The 6,000-nt window shown below is 36.5% G+C and overlaps 1 protein-coding gene across 5 annotated transcripts in view; it reads left to right on the forward strand.

Moving 5' to 3' along the window:
* Nucleotides 1-4,643, forward strand: part of Themis (thymocyte selection associated) — a 205,060-nt gene extending 200,417 nt beyond the window's left edge. For all 5 annotated transcript variants that reach the window (XM_027402857.2, XM_027402858.2, XM_035440329.1 and 2 more), the window contains one exon: nucleotides 2,809-4,643. The gene's annotated coding sequence lies outside the window, so the exon portion shown is untranslated. The remainder of the gene's footprint in view (nucleotides 1-2,808) is intronic.
* Nucleotides 4,644-6,000: the final 1,357 nt, after the last annotated feature.

Here is a 6,000-nt window from a genome sequence, read left to right on the forward strand (position 1 = left end):
AGATTTTTCTACATTATTCTTAGCATTCAAAGAGTTACTTATTTGACTTCATGGCTGTATCTTTATTTTTTTAAACTAGACTAACAGGTTAGTTTTGGAGACATGTATTCCTTCTAGTGAAGGTCCATTTGCTTAGTTTATACTTTTTAGAAAGAAAAATGAAATAAAACTCCATTTTATGTCTGTTCAAATGTTGAGTGATTTGTTTTAATCCCCAAGGAACTTCCTTTATATGATCCCAAATTCTTCAGCTAATTTCATCAGTTAAATAATTGGTTCAGCAGATCTTCAATTTAATGTAAAAACAATCACCTCTGTATTCAACTTGTGATATTTTCAAAGGAATGGGTGATAAATGCCCAAGAGTAAAGGTTTCCATATCAATTTGCATTCTAAAACCTAAGTAATTATCAGGGAAAAAATGGTTTCTGTACACTTTCAGATTTCTGGCAGGTGAGAGTGTGATAGGAACAGACTTCTGTTTAATGTGAACTCAGCTCTGTCCACTAGAGGGTTCACCAGAGTGGTGAGCAGGGGCAAGAGTGAATGAGATCAGGCAGTCTGAAGTGACCTAGAGGGTTTCTTTTAAAATGAACCTGGCTTACAGCCACCATTTCAGTTTGAGATAATATAATTATTCTAATATCCTCACCTCCCACTTTTCTGCTTTACAATGTACTATCCAAAATCAGTGTATTGACAGGGGAGCGTGGACAAATTCCTGTCAAGATAACAGACTAAATTCTCCCACAGCAGGCTTGTAATTCATTTATGTAATGATAGGACTGTAATAGTAGGTAATATTTCTGTTGTATTTTATGTTTTATAAAACACTTGAGACACATTATTTCATTTGATATTTCTCAACTCTATGCCTCAGTAATTTTCATCAAAACTCACTCACCGATAAGGAAGTAGAACACAAATTTTGTCAAGACACACAGCATATAGTTGTATTCTCAGGGCTCAGGCCTAAGTCTCCAGTCTCTCTTCTTTCTATAAGAATAATTATTTAATTTTACTTTTTCTTCACTACCAAGAAAGGAAGCACAATGAAGAAAAAAATGTTGTTATTGTTGTTAATAAAATATTGTTATTATTTATGGATAATGTCTGAAAGGTAGTGGGTGATGGGAGTAGAAATTAAATCTGGGCATACAGGTCAAAAACTTTATTTTAAATCATATTCTGTAATGGGTGGCATGTTGCTATTTATGATAACAGAATGATCAAAAATTATCAGGGCTACTGCTGGGGACTGTAGTTGATGAGGAAGAGAGGGAATGAAATCCAAGAGAACGTAGGACCTTGGCAAATTCTGCATCAGGATATCTACTATGGCATCTCCAATCTATGGCAGCATTGAATGGAGATGTTAACCACAGGGGAAAAAATGAAACATTATGGGAGTTAACATGATGTGTAGAGAAAATTGTATAACTTTCTAATTTGAATCTCTCTCCTTTCTTTCCCAACCAAACTGTGAAATCCTTAGAAGTCAGAAAACTGCAGGTTTTGTTTTTCTATTTCAGTTACATTATAAAAATGATGAGATACATAGTAACACATTTTTTTTTGATTTTTCGAGACAAGGTTTCTCTTTGTAGCTTTGTAGACCTGGCTGGTCTCTGATTCACAGAGATCCACCTGTCTCTACCTCCTGAGTCCTGGGATGAAAGGCGTGTGCCACCACTACCTGGATCAATTGTTATAAGAATCCTGTGTAATTGGAATTATTATATCTCGCTCCCTCTTATCTGTAAAGATGGAGAAATAGTCCCATAAACTTGGGTAATGACAGAAAGGGACTTTAAGAATGGGAAGAAAGAAAGGAATGGGATGAGAGGACAAAAGAAAGAGGTAGAGTATGAGACAGAGAGAGAGAAGCAGAAGGGAAGAAATGAAGGAAGGAAATTGGAAGACAAGGAGGAAGAGAGATCACAGGATAATGACCACTCAGGAGCAAAAGCCTGCTTAGGGTTCTGTCCAGATCTAGTAATTAATTTACAGATCTCTGGCACACAAAATCCAGGGACAAGTCAGAGAAATTTCAGATTTGGGTAACTCTTTACCATTTTAGTGCAGCACTCCCTACTTGCTGTTTTGGGATTTTGTCTGTTTTTTTGTTTGTTTGGTTTGGTTTTTTGCTATCCACCCTAACTCTCAAACGTAGCAGGGCCATCTTGGGAAGGAGTGACATGCCTTGTCTGAGATTAGACAGCTCTCTCTGCTTTTCTTTGGAGTTTGGTAGGATGTTGTGCCAACATGGGTTTGTTTACATGTTAAATGGAGCATTAGGTAGCTTGACTGTTGCATGAGAACTGTAGCATTTGCTCCTTTTAATGTTTACAGCATTTGCCCCTTTACTCCTAGAATGACAGTTTCTGTTCTTGAGTACCACAGTCAGAGAAGACTGGATCTAGAACCCCATGTTTACATCACAGATAGCTTCATTCCCTCTCTAGCTGTGTCTAGTTAGGCAGACCACAGCTTCACTATGGCCTTAGTTTCACGCCTTATGCTCTCCTAAAGTAGATGTGTCATGATGCTGAACAAAAACGCATGCAAAATGATGTTTTCAGCTGCAAGCACATTACAAATCTACAGTATGATTTTCTGTCTCATAAATGTCTGCTTTGATCTTGAATAATTTACATGCTTTTCTTTTATTTTAGTTTTTGGTTCTTTTTGCTTTGTCCCCCATTGTTTCTCAAAAGAAATTCATTTTCAGGGATCCAATAAACAGTATTTGCAAGCAGCTTGTATACCCTCCTGATGGATTCCTCTTACTTTTTTCTTCATGTACAGAATTCTTCAAAACTGAAAAACATCAAAAGTAACAAGATGTGATGGGAGCCACTTGGACAGTGAACATAAATGTTGCAATGGAAAAGGAAACCTAGCCTTCTAGCTGAAAAACAACTATTCCCCAATGGACTCTAGAAGAATCTGGACTGGCCACTAAAAAGACAAAAATAAGCTTAAAAGTTTTAACACATGAAGCTCAAAGAGAGACCCATGATATGGAATTTAAATTGTCTTTTCTGATTCCTGAAAACCACACATGCTGTTTCCTTGTTGTTTAAGACATATCTATTTAATGTGCATATTTTATGTCTCTTACTTTTGCTATCAATAATTAGCAAATGGAAATAATTTTACACTTCAATTATTGAGTAAAATCCTATTTTAAATGTTTAAACTCTCACTGAATTTTCACCTTTTTCCTATCAAATTTCTTTTTATTTTTCTAGTGTTATCATTGTTTCTGCTAAGACTCAAGGAAAATTAATTACATCTGAGAGTGACTTAAAGTGCCCAAGTTTCTTCTCTGGCTCCCTGGGAACTGTGAAATGAGTTTGACCTCACAGTTTTAATTTGTTTTATAAATATACTGTAAATAAATGCCAAGTCTCAATGGCCAAAGCCATTATGAGTCATAGAACCTTTTCTGACCTCCTTCTTCTAATTCTAAAAGGCAGAGTTCTTGACTGAAGTATCACCCAGGTTCTGATAACTTATTATCAGATAAATATCCACCTTTTATTTTATGTACTATATTTTCCACAATGCTTTGAATGAATGATTATTAGAATTGCAGCAAACCATTTAGCTATCCATAATATTCGATGAAAAGAAAAAGGCAATATAATTGTAAAAAGTCATATAAATATAGTTGACAGAAGCCAAAATGATTCTTAATGACTAGATAATAGAATAGTACATACAGTTGTATGCCTGTAAAATTAAGGGCAAACACATTTTTTATAAGTTTTCTTATTATGTGTTAAATGCACAAGAATAATACTACTTTCTCTCTAGCAGCATGAAGAGATTGAGGATTTTTCTAGTTAGGTTACATAGAGAATAGTGAGAAGTCAGGTTTTGTTCATACATCCGACTTCTTACAGTGCTTGATTCTGATCTCATAATTAATTTATAAATTGGGAGAACTTATTTGATGATTTAGTACTTAAGGGTCTCTAAAGATAATAAATCATGAGGTAATATTCATTATATAAATAATCTCAGCTAGAAATCTTTCATATAATGTGTATGTTCTGATTTCTTGCCTTCTCTCATTTTTTTCTCTTTAAGTAATAACAAATGTTATCAGTGCTTTGAAGATTGCTTAATGACTTCACTGTCATAATATTGTGTGTTGTCTATAATTTCTAAAATTTTGGGAGGTTGTTTCACTTTTATCTGTTTCTTTCCAGTTTGAGCAGGAAAATTTAAAAGTTTATGTCTCTGTATTTGAGTATTTGAATGCCATAGAGAATCATGACCCAGTCACACAGCCTGGGAAAGACATACTATGAAAGATCTGGAAAAAATAAAATTTGTCATTTTTCAGCTAACTGTGAGCACTGAATATTTTTAGTTTGGTATATGAGCACAATTGAATTTGTACTTTTTTTGTAAGTCCATGTCTTTGACTAACATAGGAAACTGTACTATCTTTCTTTGGCTGTGAATCATCAAGGACTTCCTACTGGAAATCATGTCTAACATTTCTAACTTAATGTAAGTCCCTTTGCATACTCTTCTTCTAGTTGTCTTGGTATTAAAAATGTAATAAACTTTATGACCTGTCCAAGGTCTTGAAAATTTGGAAATAAAATTTCTATTTTTTACCTGTATGTGTTTCTGGCCATGGTTAACAGTGAAATAAGTTACTTTCTCTAACAATTAAATAAAAACATTCTTTAATTAGAACTGAAACAAGTTTTTAACCATGATAGATTTGCAATGTTGGGACCAGTCATAATGACCAAATTTCACAGCATAGTCATTGTTAGTATCCAGGTATCTATGATGCATAACTAGGTGTCAAGACTAGTTTTACTAGTTACTAATTCTACTAGATAAAAAGCTGCTCTCTGTAATATTGAATCATGGAGGCAGTTTGAGGGATGATGTCTCAGTTAGGGCTACTATTGCTGTGATGAAACACCATGACAAAAAGCAATCTGGGGAAGAAAAGATTTGTTTCCCTCACAGTTCCATATGACAGTTCATCATCAAAAGCAGGACAGGAAATTACACAGGGAAGGAACCTGGAAGCAGGGGCTGATGCAGAGGCCATGGAGGGGTGCTGATTACCAGCTTGTTTCCCATGGCTTGCTCAGCCTGCTTTCTTAGAGAATCCAGGACCACCAGCCCAGGGGTGGCACCACACACAATTGGGTTGGACCTCCTCCACACTCACCATCAATCAGTAACTAAGAAAATGCCTAGCTGGATTCTATGGAAGCATCCTCTCTCAATTGAAGTTCCCTTCTTTCAGATGACTCCAGCTTGCCTCAAGTTGACATAAAACTAGCCAGGACAGAAGGCACCTGGGAAGGTTCATGTTGACCAGTGAGGAGAGATGACACCCAGGAAGGTTAGTGTTGACTAATTAGGACAGATGGCATCTGTGGGTTGGTGTTGACTAGTTAAGACACATGGCACCTGGGAAGGTTAGTGTTGACTATCTAGGACAGATGGTACCTGGGGAGGTTAGTGTTGACTTACCAACTTGACATGATCTAGAACCAGCTGGGAGACAAACCTCTGGGCATGCCTGTGAGGATTGTTTAGACAAGGTTAGCCTCTGGGCATGCCTGTGAGAGATTGTTTAGACAAGGTTAGCCTCTGGGCATGCCTGTAAGGGATTTTTCTAGATGAGGTTAGCTTCTGGGCATGGCTGTGAGGGATTATGTTGATTAGGTTGATGGAGGTGAGAATGTCCACCCTAAAGGAGGCCAGGAACATTGCCTGAGCTGGGATGCAAATAAAGGAGTGAGCTAACGGAGCACCAGCATGCAGCTTCTTCTGCTTCCTGGCTGCTGGTGCAATGGGACCAAATGCTTCGTGGCTTGAGAGTCTATACCCTAGGACCTATGCCCAAATAATTCATCCTTCCTTCCACTGATTATTTTAGATTTTTTTTTTAAATCACAGCAACAGAAAATACCTAAGGCAAAAAGGAACTATGAAGGTGAAGAAAAATAA

Source organism: Cricetulus griseus, chromosome 2 (genome assembly GCF_003668045.3).
Source record: "Cricetulus griseus strain 17A/GY chromosome 2, alternate assembly CriGri-PICRH-1.0, whole genome shotgun sequence".
In the NCBI taxonomy this organism is placed as follows: Eukaryota; Metazoa; Chordata; class Mammalia; order Rodentia; family Cricetidae; genus Cricetulus; species Cricetulus griseus.